The sequence below is a fragment of the Alnus glutinosa genome, chromosome 5 (assembly GCF_958979055.1).
Source record: "Alnus glutinosa chromosome 5, dhAlnGlut1.1, whole genome shotgun sequence".
Classification (NCBI taxonomy): Eukaryota; Viridiplantae; Streptophyta; class Magnoliopsida; order Fagales; family Betulaceae; genus Alnus; species Alnus glutinosa.
Genome location: NC_084890.1, coordinates 16,517,236 through 16,534,267, shown reverse-complemented (window position 1 = coordinate 16,534,267; position 17,032 = coordinate 16,517,236).

Here is a 17,032-nt window from a genome sequence, read left to right as displayed (position 1 = left end):
CAAGAGAGAAAATCAATGTTAGATCAGTCAAAAGTCAAACCTTATTATGCTAGGGCCTAGTTACCTTCATCTAATACACTTCCCCTAAGCCGCAATACTTTTCTTTTACTGTGTCCTTTAGTGACCGTCTATTTTCCCAATGATGTGATCGCTGACTGTTTCTTTAGGGACAAGATCAAGAACAGATTTATAACAAAAGCAGTGGATCTTTTTATTTATCCATTTTTATTCAGTTTTGAATGCCTTTTATCACTTGGTGCTGCAACCTAGAAAGAATGCCAGAATTTATGGGTTCTAGGTTCAACTAGAGAGTTGGTCAATTTGACCATCTTAGCAAAAAAAAACTATCTCGTTAAAAAATCCAAAAGCTAAAAGTCAGAGGAGAGAAAAAAAAAATCTTAGGGGAGCCTTGGATAGTGCACAGGTTTTATCGCATGAGAAAAGCAACTATCTAGGAAAGATGCAGCAGTAAAATTCAGCACATATCAGATTTATAAACTTAACCATATGAATGTATATTTTATCAATGCACAGTGAACTATCAACACAGATAAATATACATGAGATAGCTGAAAGATGTTGTAGCAGAACCCTTGCACCAAATTCCCCCCAATATTTTTATTTTTTTTTATTTTTTATTTAATAAAACAAATCATGTAACCCACGGAAGAGACTAAGAGGAAAATAAGAGTCTTACCCGAGCATGAATCAAAGACATGTCTAGGACATATCACAAATACCAATGGCTTTTCTAAGAGATTCAAACCTGCTTCCATCAAGAGGTTTGGTGAGGGTAACAGCCAATTGATTTTCTGTGGGAATAAACATAAGAGCTACTTCCCTGGATTCGACAAGGTCACGGATGAAATGATGCCGGATGTCGATGTGCTTGGTCCGAGAATGCTGAACTGGATTCTTTGAAATATTGATGGCACTGGTATTGTCACAGTGAATGATCATAGTGTCTTGAGTGAAGCCATAATCACAGAGTAATTTCTTCATCCACAATAACTGGGTACAACAACTTCCAACAGCAATATACTCAGCTTCTGTAGTGGAAAGAGAAATTGAGGCTTGTTTCCGACTCATCCAATCTACCAGATTTGTACCAACATAAAAACAACCACCAGAGGTGCTTTTCCTATCATCAGCATTTCTAGCCCAATCTGCATCAGAGTATCCTGCAAGCACAAGATTTGTTTCTTTAGAAAAATAGATACCATAATTTACAGTGGCATTTACGTACCTGATGATGCACTTGACAACAGTAAGATGAGATTCCTTAGGATTAGCTTCAAATCGAGCACAAACTACGACACTGAAAGCAATATCTGGTCAGCTTGCAGTAAGATAGAGAAGACTGCCAATCATACTTCTGTAAAGAGTAGGATCTACTTGTTTGCTTGTTAGATTAGCACTAATCTGGGCATTTGTGCTCATGGGAGTACGAGCATGGCTTTTCCCATTCAGACAAAACCGTTTCACCAGATCTTTTGCATATTTAGCTTGAGAAATAAATATCCTTTTAGAAGTTTGTTTGACTTGCATCCCTAGAAAATAGGTCAACTCACCTATCATACTCATCTCAAATTCTTGTTTCATTTCTTCAGCAAACTCATGAGCTTGAGAATCTAAGGTTGTTCCGAAGATGATATCATCTACATAGATTTGTGTGCGAACAAATATCTTAAATGCGGAATTTAAATAAGACAAGATATTTGTTAGGAAGTAAAAACTTTGTGAAGAGAAAAACCACTCCGAGGCAGCCAAACCCAAGAAATCCACTATCCAAAAACAAAGCTAGTTACAAGACACTCATACTCACATAACCCTATGCAGTAGTCATACCTTTAACTCTGACACGAAACCCATCATGAACGCTTCCCAACCAGATCTTCCACCTGAAGGGTTTTTGATGGATTCCTTTACCTTAGGGCAGATGATAAGCGTCGAATGTTGCACATTCAAGCCCCTTAACTTATATATGTTAATTTCTTAGCATTGTTGTTTGTTTGATTTTGTGTTGTTTTAATTTTTTCAGGTTTTAAATAAAGATGCAATTAATTCCATTGATTTTGGGCTTAAAGCAAACTTTGAGAAGACCTAAAAGATATTGGTAAGCTTAACCAATCATAATAGAAGACCTATATGATGTGGTTAAGTTTAATCAAATCAAGTGAAGGATTAAATCGGAATTTCTCCATTAAGAGTCAAAATCGGATTGGATTCAAATTTGGATTCTGCACATGTCTCAGTATTTTAATCATAACTTTTGGCGCAGATATCAGATTGCAATAAAATAAGTGGCTTTGGAAAGCTAATAAAACATGAAACAAATATGTCAGAAATAGATTTTCCATAATTCAAACGTTTACTATGTCAAAATCACTTCGTAATAAAATACCGCAATTCTGGACGAATTTGGAATCCTTTTCCTACTTGGATTGAAGTTTCAATCTCCTACTTGGACAAGAAGACTAAGAGACGATTTTTCTGGAATTCCAAGGGCTTCTAGGACTTGTGTGCTCCCTATAAATAGACCCCTAAGCTCCAAGAGAAGTTTTACTTGTGCTTGTACTTAGATTTAGACAGAAAATTCTTCTTGGAGGCCTGACAAGTTGAAGAGGAGAAGAACATGGCAGAAGGCCATCCTAGCACTACGATGAGCGGCTAAATTCGTAATAGGATGTTGATGTAGCCCTTTATAAGTAACAATGGTTTAATTGTATTTTAGTATGGGATTTTCTCTATGCATGATGGTTGTATAATTGTGAGAATTGATTTTAATGTTTATATTCAATCATTATGAATTTCTTATCTTGTCTTAGAAAGTCTTTTATATTGATTGAACTCAATTCTTCATATTTTCTATGATTACGTGAATGATTGTTATACAACGGTTTTAATTGATATATGATCAAGAGGATTAGATAGACCATGCCTAGGGAAGACGGATTGTACTACACCCTAGTTTAGTGTAATTTAGGTAGACAGTCCGTGCCAACCGAAGATAGGTTATACTATTCCATTGATTATGTGTATATCCTATTAAAGACGTAGCTAGTCCATGCCTAGGGAAGATGGGTCGTACCGCATCTTAGTAGTTAGGTGGACGGTCCGTGCCAACCGAAGATGGATTATACTTATTCTTTAGAGGTAATTTCTTGACTACTCGAGTGAGATGAGCCCTATATCATGCATAGTATGAATTTCCCTTGTTAATTTATGATTGACTATTGTTATGCGATAAGTGGTGAAATCAATCCCCTATTCTTTATCTCATCCATACTCTCTTTATATTTATGTCTTTTACTTTTATGTTTTTATTTTAAGTAAACAAAAATTAGACATATTTTAAATCAAGTTGTATTTAATCTTGAAAAGCTTGATAATAATACCTACGCAATCCTTGAGCTTCGACACCCTCAACATAGCCCTATCCTACAAGGATTCGTACTATTGCGTGTGGTAATTTTATTATTGATTTATTTTGGTAAACAAAAGACCACATCAGCAGACCTCTGAGATAGACTTCACACGAACAGTTGAGCACACACCGGCAACAGCTTGAGAGCTAGCGGATATTTGATTCTCCCTAAACACCCTCTCAAAGCACTACGGAATTCACTGTCAAATTCTGTACAAAACACAAGCCTGGGGCCCTCTATTTATAGGCTTACAGGAAACCTAAAACTGCTGAGATTCGGGGTCTAGCTAGCGAGCGTCCGGACGGAAGTTAGCCTCGTCCGAAAGGTTTTCTATGATATCCTTTCAGAAACAGTGCAATTCTATCTTTATCAAGTTCACGTCCGGATGGCTTGACCGAGCGTCCGGATGGTCTTCGCTAAAATCCTTTCTGCGTTCAAACGGAACTCTGAAATATTCTAAAATACTAGATATCATCCGGACGTGTTGCCATGTCGTTCGAACCTTGCAGAGACTTCCCAAACAGTGTCGACTTTTGAAATCCAACTCCTTGTTGAATACTGATTGACCTAGCGTCCAGACGGTGTTACTCTGACGTCTGGACGTCTTCATCGTTATCTGCTAGACACTGAAGGGCATCCAGACGCCTTTAAAGGCCCGTCCGGACGGTTGCACAGGAACTGGCTGTTTTTGTCTTGGATTTTGCAAGGACACTTCATGGACATCTTTAAGAAGCTTGTGATCAGTTATTGTCTTTGATTTGATCATTATCTGAATACATGAAGATTCTTAATTGAAAACCGACCATCCTGTTAAAACGCAACCATTATATAAAGTTTTTTGTTTTATCAGAATGTAGCCAATTAAAAAACTAACAAAGTCGTTAGAGCCATTGAAAGCACGGGTGTTAGGCCTGATGTGGCAGCATCTTTGGAGAATCAAGCACCTGAAAGGCGCACAAGGGCTTGAGCATCGATGTCGATCGATCAATCAAGATATTTGATTGAGCACATTGTCGATCGATTGACCAAAATAGTCGATTGAGCGACAATCAGGGTTGACGTGGCATGCATGAATTCCAATGCTCTGACGACTGCTGACAATCCTATTAGGATTTTGTAAGGGTGGAGGCGCCATTTTTGAAAATATGGCCTAAACCCTAGCGTTCTTTTCTCCTATTAGGGTTTAGAGGGGTAGAGGTGCCATTTTGTAAAAGTTGGGTTTAACCTAATCTTTTGCTATAAATATACCCCATGCTAGGCACCACTTAGAGCACCAATTTCCTTTAGAGCACTTGTCTTAGCTCTTGTCTTTTCTTTTATAAGTTGTTACTTCGTTCAAATTTCTTTAAATTTAAAGTTATTTTCTTTTCCATTCTTCTTTCTTTTCTTCGCTATTTTAATTCATTGCTTTAGTTTTCTTTAAAGTTATTTAATTTTTCGTTCTTCTTCTTTCTTTTCGTCAATTTAATTTATTGTTGTCTTTTTATTTAACGTTATTTAATTTTCCGTTCTTCTTATTTTCTCATTATTTTAATTTCTCGCTTTCTTTTTATTTAGAGTTACTAAATTTCTGTTCTTCATTCTCTTCCTCATTTCTATCATTTCATGTTTTCATATCAAGAGTTTTTGGTGTTTTTAGTTATGAGAGGCTAAAATCCTCAACTAAGGTTGAGTATGAAACCTCATCAATGATAACACCTATACTCTTGTCATGATATTCATAGATTCAATGTTCTTATGCATATTCAAGTTCCATGTCAATTTATTGAATTATATTCTTTAGATTGATAGTTTTATTGGATGTGTGTTGTAATTCAAACGATGGATACATTGATTGATTTTTTTGAGATTTGGGTATCTATTGTGATTTCTGGATACAATAGGTGATTTCGACTCTAAAGGGATAATCGTTGTGATTTGTTTGAGTTGAATTATTCAAATGTTTTCACGCTTTGTTACTTAAAAATTTGAATATCTAGCTTTCTTGAATTGAATTTATGAATAAAATGCAAGAGTAAGGAGTTTGATTTGATTTGGTGAATTCTGATACCTTAGTATTTTTCTTCTTTGCGTATTTACTCATTTTTATTTTATTTTATTTCTTAGTCTTTAAAAGAAATCAAAAATCTTGGCTCTAGGTTAAAACAAAAGCAATTTAAATAGAAATTGATTTGTTTTTCTTCACACACACTTCCCTGTGGATACAATCTGGCACTTGCATGTACTATACTACATACGGCTCATGCGCTTACGAGTATCAAAATTTGTAAATCAAGTTTTTGGCGCCATTTTCGGAGAGGTGCTGATTTGTAAAAAAATAAAAAAAAATCAAGTTTTGTTTATTTTAATTTTGTTTTTCTACTAGATTTTTTTTTAAAATTTTTTTCTCAATTTTCTTTTTTATTTAATTTACAAAAAAAGAAAAGAAAAAGAAAAGAGCAAGGATTTCTGTTTTGTCGTTGTTTCAGGTTTCACAGAATTTTGCGAAGTCAATTGAGCGACCATCAAAGTCGATCGAGCACTTTATTGATCAAGCGACCTTCGAAGTCAATCGATTGAACCAACACAGGAGGCATTACCAGGAGAAGTTTAGTAGCGAAATTTTTTTGCCAAAAATTATTTTTGGTCCAATCTTGAAAGTTTTAATTTTACCTTTTTGATATCTTTATTTCGTTGTATGCTTTCGTGATTAGACTTGATTTTTCTCTTATTTATTTTGTTTGTGCTATTTTTCTTTTAATCGTCAAAAAAAAAAAAAAAAAAAAAAAAAAAAAAAGAGAAAAGAGAAGACTTTGCTAGTGTGGGTCTACGGAGCTATCTAAGGGGCAAAATCAAGGCAAATTCTGGCAAGGAAGGTCTTGGGATTTAAGTGTGTCCGTGTAACCCTCCTCACCTTCCTAGGAACTAACCTAGATTGCACCTTGGAGAATTTTGTTTACCCTACTTGCAATTTCTTTTCTCTATCTTGTTTGTTTTTATTTTTTATATATTCTTTTTTTTCTATCTTATTTGTTTTGTGGTTAATTTTTTTTTTTTTTGGAATTTTGTGTATGCTTTGTCGAAGATCCTTGAATTTAGAATTGTTACCCTTAGATCCCGATCTAGATAAGGTGTTTAGGAAAAAGCATAGAACACCTGTTGAGCGGAGAACAATTTCTAAGATTAGAGACAACATGGCAGGAAGTCCCAACGTGAATGTGGAGCAGCCTGAGCAGCCAAGAGCAGAAAACGTGGACCATACTCGATCACTCAGGGATTTATTTGCACCCATTGCGACAAACTCTGCTTCATGTATAGTATTGCCACCCACCAATGCCACCCACTTTGATCTAAAACCGCATGTCATCCAACTCTTGCCCTCATTCCATGGTTTGGACCTAAAAAATCCTTATAGCCTTGTGAAAAAGTTCAAAGATATCTGTGCTACTATTAAATTTCAAAACTTCTCTGAGGAGTCTGTGCGCCTTAGACTTTTTCCCTTCTCGATTCACGATAGAGCCAAAGCATGGCTGGATTCAAACATGCCTGGGTCTGTCACATCTTGAGATAACTTGCTAACCAAGTTTTACAACAAATTTTTCCCAATACCCAAGGTGAATGAATGTAGAAAGGAAATAAGCTCTTTTACTCAGGAGGAGGATGAAAAATTTTCAGAGAGTTGGGAAAGATTTAAAGACATGTTGATCAAGTGCCCTCCACATGGATACGAGAAATGGAGACTCATGCAATTATTTTACCAAGGATTGACTCAAACCAGCCACAACATGATCGAGTCAATGAATGGAGGCGGATTTCTGAGTTTGACGGGAGAAGAAGCATATCGAACCTTAGATCAGTTGTCCGACAACTCCCAGCAGTGGGATTTTTCAAGCTGTCGGGATAGATCGGTTCGCATCCAAAAGAAGGGAGGCATCTACGAGGAGAAGGAAGATATGGAGCTAAAGATGAAGTTAGACGCCCTGACTAAAAAGGTCGATGCTCTCATCATAGGAAAATCCATCAATGCTGCGAACCCATTCCACGTGGATTGCTATTCCATCTATGCTAGTCCTATTCACTCAGTACAGGCTTGTCCTTCTTTGCCATCTTTTGTTGAATCATCAATGGAACAAGTCAATGCTTTCAATGACTTTAGGAAGCAATTCAATGGACCCTTCTTTGAGACTTACAATCTTGGGTGGCGAAACCATCCTAATTTTTTGTGGAAGCAGAACCAACCAATGAATCAAGGGGGGGCCTCTCATCAAGCCCATAATCAATACCCCCCCGGATTTCATCAACCTGTTCATTAGGGTCGTTAAGCGCCACCAACACTAGCATACCAAGCCCTGACTCAGGCCCTAGCCTTTTCTTCACAATCCACATTAGAGGACTCTCTCAAGGCCTTCATGCAGTTTACAAACCAGGCTATTAGTGAAGTGAAGAATGCCATAGTGGTGAACACCCAAGCAATTGCCAAGATGGAAGTTCAGATTGGTCAAATCTTAAATCAAATGGGTGAGAGAGAGAAGGAAAAACTTCCTAGCCAGCCCGTGCCAAACCCAAGGTTGCAGTTCCATGGGGGAAGTTCATCAAATGTTGTGCAAGGGCAAGAGCATGTTCAAGCCATTGTCTCACTTAGGTGAAGGAGACAAGTGGACAACCAAGTAGTTCTTCCTGAAGAGAACCCTGTTGCACAAGAAGAACAAGGATGTGACAGCACAAAGGAGAGAGATGCGGAGCCATCTACAGCCACTGTTGAGAACCCTCCTAGGTCGTTTATACCTAAGGCGCTTTACCCTGACAGATTACTTGCGCTCAAGAAAGGAAGTTCGAGGACATTCTGGAGGTATTCAAACAAGTACAAATCAATATCCCGTTTTTGGATGCCATCCAGGAGGTGCCGTCTTATGCCAAGTTCTTGAAGGACTTGATTACTGTCAAGAGGAAAACAAATGTCCCGACGAAGGTATGCTTGACTGAGCCATCAGTTCGATCCTTCAATGCAAGCTGCCCATCAAGCACAAGGACCCTGGATGTCCGACCATCTCTTGCATGATAGGAGTTAGCCACATAGAGAAAGCTCTGCTAAATCTTGGAGCAAGTGTCAACCTTTTACCTTATTCAGTTTACATACAATTGGGGTTGGGAGAATTGAAGCCTACCTCTATGACGCTTCAATTGGCTGATAGTTCAGTGAAGGTACCACAGGGAATCATTGAGGATGTTTTTATTAAGGTAGATAAGTTCTATTTTCCTGTGGATTTTATAGTGCTAGACACAGAGCCGGTCTAGAATGTAGGGATTCAAATACCAGTGATTCTAGGGTGGCCCTTCTTAGCTACAGCTAACGCCCTCATCAATTGTAGAACAGGGGCCATGAAGATCTCTTTTGGCAACAAGACAATGGAGCTGAACATCTTCGACATCAGCAAACAGCCATTAGAGACGACTAAGATTGGAAGTGCATGCTTGATGGAGGGCATCATTGAAGATACTATTGATGAAGCAAGCATTGAGGACCCCTGGAGGCATGCTTTGCTCAATTGGGAGAAGTTTGGATTTGGACAAACTACTTGAGCAAGCAGATGCTATGTTAGAACCTGCTTCTCTAGAGAACAACAAGGAAAAGGAGGAAGAAGTTTTTGAGCCTCCCAAGAAGGAACTTAAGCCATTGCCTAACAATTTTAAGTATAAGTTCCTAGGTCCAGCCAAATCTTTGCCAGTGGTTATAGCCTCAGACTTAGTTGATACTCAAGAGGAGAAATTATTGGATGTTTTAAGAGAGCACAATGAAGCTATTGGCTGGACCATTGAAGATATCCAAGGAATCAGCCCTTCGGTGGTTATGCACAAGATACACTTGGAGGAGGATGCCAAACCATCTAGGGAGCCATAAAGAAGGCTAAACCCAGCTATGTAAGAAGTTGTAAGGGCTGAAGTGATCAAGTTATTGGATGCAGGCATCATATATCCAATTTCTGATAGCAAGCGGGTGAGCCCAATTCATGTTGTGCCAAAGCGGGCTGGATTGACGATAGTGGAGAACAAGGATGGCGAGTTGGTTCCAACTTGTATTCAATCAAGATGGAGAGTGTGTATCGACTACCGCAAGTTAAATGCCGCTACCAGGAAGGATCATTTTCCCCTTCCTTTTATTGATCAAATGGTGGAACGCTTGGTGGGGCATGCTTATTACTGTTTCTTGGACAAATATTATGGATACAACAAGGTTCCTGTGGACCCTGAAGATTAGGAGAATATGACTTTCACCTACCTTTTTGGCACGTTCGCCTATCGTCGCATGCCCTTTGGATTATGCAATGCACCCGCTACTTTTCAGCGGTGCATGGTCAGCATTTTTTTTTGATATGGTAGAGCATTTTCTAGAGATCTACATGGATGACTTCTCTGTCTACGGTTCATCTTTTGAGGAATTTCTGTACCGCCTCATGTTGGTCTTAGTACGGTGCAAAGAGAAGAACCTGGTGCTAAATTGGGAGAAATGCCATTTTATGGTAAAGCAAGGAATTGTGCTTGGCCATGTCATTTCTCATCATGGGATTGAGGTGGACAAAACAAAGATAGATTTGATCTCCAACCTTCCACCTCCACGTATGGTCAAAGAGGTTCGTTCTTTCCTGGGCCATGCAGGATTCTATAGGCGATTCATCAAGGATTTCAGCAAAATCGCCAAGCCCTTATGCAAATTGTTGGTAAAGGAGACCTTATTTATATTTGATGAGGACTACAATAAGGCATTTGGGGCTCTAAAGAAGATTCTAACATCCACACCCATCATCAAGCCACCCAGCTGGGGTGCACCATTCGAGATCATGTGCAATGCTTCAGACTGTGCTGTTGGAGCTGTTTTGGGGCAGCGTACAGACAAACTCCCCCATGTCATCTATTATGCGAGTCAGACTCTTAACGACACTCAACTCAACTATTCTACTATTGAGAAGGAGTTGTTTGCAGTCGTGTTTGGTTTGGATCAGTTTCGATCCTACCTGTTGGGTTCTATAGTCATTGTTTACTCGGATCATGCAGCCTTGAGGTATCTTTTCTCCAAAAAAGATGCCAAATCTCATCTCATCCGGTGGATACTACTACTGCAAGAGTTCAACATTGAAATTCGGGATAAGAAGGGTTTTGAAAATGTCGTAGTCGATCATTTGCCTAGATTGACTGTGGATTTTACTAAGGAGGCCACCCCCATCTTTGAAACATTCCCTGATGAGCAATTGATGCACATTGCTCATACTACTTCACCATGGTTTGCTGATATAGTAAACTATCTTGTCACAAGCCACATGCCTTCACATTGGGGACGACAAGATAAGTCCAAGTTTATGGCCATGGTAAAATATTTTTTCTGGGACGATCCTTACCTTTTTAAGTATTGTCCTGATCAGATCATTAGGAGATGTATCCCTGAGCATGACCAAGCTAACGTCATCTCCTTTTGCCACGATCATGCTTGTGGAGGCCACTTTAGTGCAAAGAAGACCGTTGCAAAAATTTTGCAGTGTGGATTTTATTGGCCTACCTTGTTCCGTGACTCTCATACCTACTGTGCCTCTTGTGAGCGTTGCCAAAAGCTATGGAGTATTTCTAGAAGGAATATGATGCCTTTCAACCCCGTTCTGATTGTTGAGATTTTTTATGTGTGGGGCATCGATTTTATGGGACTGTTCCCAAACTCCTTTGGCTATCTTTATATCCTTGTTGCTGTGGACTATGTGCCCAAATGGGTGGAAGCTGTTGCTTGCAAGACCAATGACCATAGAGTAGTGGTTCAGTTTTTGAAGGATACTATCTTTGCTCGTTTTGGTACTCCCAGAGCAATCATAAGTGATGGAGGTAAGCACTTCTGCAACAGGATCTTTGAGCAGTTGATGAAGAAATATTTCATCACCCACAAGGTTGCAACCTCATATCACCCTCAGACCAGTGGACAAATGGAGGTATCTAATAGGGAGATCAAAAGAATTTTGGAGAAGACGATAAATCCTTCATGGAAAGATTGGTCTCTGCGCTTGAATGATGCACTATGGGCATACCGCACAGCCTTCAAGACCCCGATTGGCATGTCCCCATATCGGCTTATCTATGGCAAGGCTTGTCATCTTCTGGTGGAGTTGGAGCATCGGGCTTATTGGTCCATCAAGCAGTTGAACTTTGATCTCACGAAGGCTGGCTCACAGAGGAAGCTCCAACTCAATGAATTGGAGGAACTGATGAATGATGCTTATGACTGTGCGAGGTCTTACAAGGAATGAATGAAGAGGGCCCATGACCAAAATATTCTGAGACGATCATTTGAGCCTGGTCAGAAAGTCCTTCTCTACAATTCATGGTTTCATCTCTTCCTAGGTAAACTCCGATCTTGATGGACGGGCCCATTTATTGTTCGCTCTGTTTTTTCTTATGGGGCCATTGAGATCGAGGATCCTACGAATGCTATGACTTTCAAGGTCAATGGACAAAGGCTGAAACCATTAATGGAGTTGAAGAGTTAGGAGATTGAGACGACTCCTTTGAGGGACTCGAGCTATTTCGAGTAACTGTTGTCTCTAGAGGAAAGTTTCGCTGAAGACTTAAAACTTAGCACTTGTGGGAGGCAACCCTCATTATTTTCCCTGTCACTTGATTGTTTGTTTTGTTTTTCAGGATAAGTGTTCGCCATTCAAGTTTGGGGGAGCATTTGTACACTCGACTTGCTTCACCCAATTGGTATTGTATTTTTGGTCACATTGGGGACAATGTGTCATCTTAGTTTGAGAGTGGGGTAGACATGTCTGTTTCTGTCTATTATTTTGTTGTTGCTTCAGTAATAATAATAATAAAAAAACATATGTTGTTGATTAAGCGTGATTACATCTTACTATGGTTTGCATATCATTGGTTTGCTTAGCATTCTAAACATTGCATGTTATTAGAAATTTGAATCTGTTGACTCATCTGCTGGATTAGAGAGACCTCACTTGTTTTAATTGAAATTCACAGGCACTTTTCCATTGGTTCTGTGGGATGTGAAATTTGAATTGAGGAATGTGTATCATGAGTTTCAGAGGATAATTTGTTGATGAAACCTTTGCTTTTCAATAATAATAATAATAATTATAATAATAATAATAATCAGTTTGATTTCTCATTGAGTAACCGGGCCTCTTGCCTCACTAAGTATTGAGTTTTAAATTTGATTGATTGTATGGCTAGTTTGGCTTCGTAGCCTTTTTGACTTCAGTAATTAAGCCCTTAGAGATGTTTCTACATCTAGTGCCTTAAAACCATCTCGTTTGGGAGTCATTGGCCCAACACTCGCTACATAGGTCAATTAGAAAGCCTAAGGGAGTTAAGAATTGCACAGCCTACACAAAAAAAAAAATTAAAATTAAATTTCACATTTTAATTTAAGCCTTGGTTGTTTTCATTTGATAAATTTCCAATAAATTTTGGGGTACACAAACTTTGAGAAAAATTGAAACCTTAGGAATTTATGTTAAATCTAACTTTGCACTTATTGGAGCATGTGTTGTCTCAATTTCCCAACTATGAGTTAAATGATTTGTGATGTCTGATGTGATTGTGATGCTTACCTTGTTAAGCCTACTCATGATACAAGAACCATGTGTTTGTATGGAAGTTTTTGTATTGACAACAACATAATGCTTTAAAAATGTTTGTGGGTATCATTTCTGGCAAACCCTCACGAGACTTCACTCGTCCTCTAGAGAGTCCTAGGGATTTAAAAGGCTTGTTGCATACACTAAATGCAATCGTTCCTCCAACGAAAGTAGATTTATGTTTCTTGCTTTGATTTTGTTTTTCATTTTATTTTGCTAAGGGACTAGCAAAATGTAAGTTTGTGGGTATTTGATCAGTGCCAAATATTGTATATTTGAACCCCTTAATTTGCATTTGTTAAACATTTAGCTTTGTTATTTTCTGATTTCTTGGTTAGTTTTGGTGTTTCAGTGTTTTGCAGGACTTTGAGATAAAATGCAGTATTTTCTGTGGAGCTTGCAAAGTAATAGGAGAAAAAGTCTAAAAATAATTATTGACTTCTAATTTAAACCAAGTGTGTGTGTTTGTGTCCAAATATGGGATATTACGACTAAGGCTTATCGCATCGGTCGCCATTTTTGAAAATATGGCCTAAACCCTAGCATTCTTTTCTCCTATTAGGGTTTAGAGGGGTAGAGGTATCATTTTGTAAAAGTTGGGTTTAACCTTAGAGCACCAATTTCCTTAGAGCACTTGCCTTAGCTCTTGTCTTTTCTTTTGTAAGTTGTTACTTTGTTCAAATTTCTTTTAATTTAAAGTTATTTTCTTTTCCATTCTTCTTTCTTTTCTTCGCTATTTTAATTCATCGCTTTAATTTTCTTTAAAGTTATTTAATTTTCCATTCTTATTTTCTCATTATTTTAATTTCTTGCTTTCTTTTTATTTAGAGTTACTAAATTTCTGTTCTTCTTTCTCTTCTTCATTTCTATCATTTCATGTTTCCATATCAAGAGTTCCTAGTGTTTTTAGTCATGAGAGGCTAAAATCCTCAACTAAGGTTGAGAATGAAACCCCATCAATGATAACACCAATACTCTTGTCATGATATTCATAGATTCAATGTTCTTATGCATATTCAAGTTCCATGTCAATTTATTGAATTATATTCTTTAGATTGATAGTTTTATTGGATGTTTGTTGTAATTCAATCGATGGATACATTGATTGATTTCTTTGAGATTGGGGTATCTATTGTGATTTCTGGATACAATAGATGATTTTGACTCTAAAGGGATAATCGTTATGATTTATTTGAGTTGAATTCTTCAAATGTTTTCACTCTTTGTTACTTAAGAATTTGAATATCGAGCTTCTTGAATTGAATTTATGAATAAAATGCAAGAGTAGGGTGTTTGATTTGATTTGGTGAATTCCGATACCTTAGTGTTTTTCTTCTTTGCGTATTTACTCTTTTTTTTTTTTTTTTTTTTTTTAATTTTATTTCTTAGTCCTTAAAAGAAATCAAAAATCTTGGCTCTAGGTTAAAACAAAAGCAATTTAAATAGAAATTGATTTTCTTTTCTTTACACACACTTCCTTTTGGATATGATCTCACACTTGCATGTACTATGCTACATATGAGTCGTGCGCTTACGAGTATCAAAATTTGCATATCAGTTTACTACGAATAGCTGTTATTGTAAACGTATGGTAGTAGAACGAAATGTCGACTCATTGTAAAACTTAGTGAGTTTTATACTACTAAGACCGTGGACTCATTATTCCACTTATGTGAACGTGGCGACCACCACGATCATATAAATGATGATGTTATGGCTGTAGGCACAACATAAGTCGATGATGACCCCGTGGCTTTATATTTGGGATATTACGACTTAGGCTTATCGCATCGATCGCTTGTGTCGGACTTGTGGATAGCCCCTTTTGAGATCATTTTATATATGATGTGTGGATTTGAGTGTATGTATGTTGGGGTTTATGCTCTAAATCCCAATGTACTCTTGACATATAAGTTTATTATGAATAAAGTTGTTATTCACTAATCTATTTTGAGCATAAGGCATATGATATTTTACATGCTTAATATTGTTTATGTATATTTTGCATGCGAATGGCCCTTGGATTACATTGAATATGGTCTATGGTGTGAGTAACGGGTTATCGCCCAAAGTCTTAGTCTATAATCCTTGTAGTCTTCAACATTGTGTAGTTCGCAGTCGGTAATGGAATTTGGCATTCCATTTGCAAAGATTGTTACACATCGAATCTTTGAGATTTATCTTGATCATGTGAAGTTGGAGGCTTCAAGTTTATGTGTAGGTGTTATGCACTGAACAGACCATGAGAGTTATTTTCAACTCAAGTATTTTTGATGGGAAAAACTCATACTCCTAAGATTACTTATGATATTGATTCTAAATCCTGAGGATTGTGTACTCAGATGTGAAGTGTACACACACGTTAAATTAGGAGTCTTTATATTTTTCAATTGGTATCAGAGCATGTTCACTTGTGTTTGGATTAATTTCCTGCGTGTGATCCATATTTTTGTTGACTCCTTTTATTATGAATTCTTCTCAGCTATTTGAAGAAAATTTTGATAATGAGCTTTTTAAGGATTTTCTTAAATTGAATAAAAATTCTAAAAATTCCAATAAAGAGCTCAAAAAGGTTAAACAAGAAAAGAGTCTTTAATAATTCAATTGTTTAAATCACATGTTTTGATTGACTCTTTGAAATCTGAGAATACCATGTTGTTTAACACTATTGATACACTTGAGAATAAATTAAAAGAATATGAAGATCTCTTGGAAAAACTCTCTAGTGATAATTTAAAAGGCATGCTTTGTATTCATACAAATAATTCTAACAAGCCTGGCATAATTGTTGATGATTTAGGTGCTTCTACTTCACATGCTTATGATTTTGAAATAAATTCTCTTGTTATTAAGCCTGTGATAGTAGATACAGTTTGTTTAGATAATTCTGAAAATTCTTGCTTAAATAATTGTGTGAATCCTAAGTCCAAGGATTCGGGAACACAAACTCATGGTAAGTTCGTTCCTACTTGCCATAATTGTTGGAAGGTTGGTCACATTATACCAAATTGTTTTATGTTAAAAACCCACAAATCTTGGATTAAGCAGGATGCTCCAAGAAAGGTAAAGTTGAAAAATCTTCCTCATCTAAATATTTCCCTCCGCATAGGAGACATATAAAAGGTAAGGACAGTGTTATTTGTAAGAATGCTAACCTTAATTCTGCAGAGACTATCAAAAAGCATTCAAACAAAAGAAGCCTACCCACCTATCATCACTGTGGCATCACCGGTCACATCCGACCCAAATGTCCACAGCTCCAGGTTCAGAGGAAACTGCCAACAAAAGCAACATCAGGTACTTTAGCTCCGACGACACATCAGGCTCCAAGGCATCAGCGATGACAGCAGAAGTTTGTTCCTACCAATCCGAATGGCAAACCAAAGAAGAGAAAATCAAGGCGTTTTAAGAGAAAGTCGCAGAAGCTCAATAGTAACCATTAGGCTTGGCAATTCGGGTTCACGGGTCGGGTTTGTGTCAACCCGACGACCCGATTGTCTAAACGGGTCTGACACGAACCCGACCCGATTATTAATTGGGTCAAAACTCGTGACCTGAACACGACCCGATTAATAATCGGGTGACCCGAACACAACCCGTTAAACACGATTAGTAATCGGGTAACTCGTTAACCCGACACGCCCCGACACGACCCGACTTTTTTGAAATGATTTTTTGAATGCTGTTCGACAGTTTGAGGTGAAACCCATAAATGAAATGAACAAAACGGGTGAAACCAAGAGGAGAAAACCAAAGAAATCCAACAAAATAAGCAAATCCCACCATTTCAAATCAAACCAATCAACAAATATACATTGTTCCATCAAATCCCAACTCAGTAAACACAATGTCAGACCCAAATCTGGAAAGAAATACATCCCAGAACAGAAGCAAAATAATATATAAAACTTACAAGAGTCTTAGAGGGAATTCGGGTTCACGGGTCGGCGACCACCGGCCGGAGGAGAGAGAGAGAGAGACTGCGTGAAGATGAAG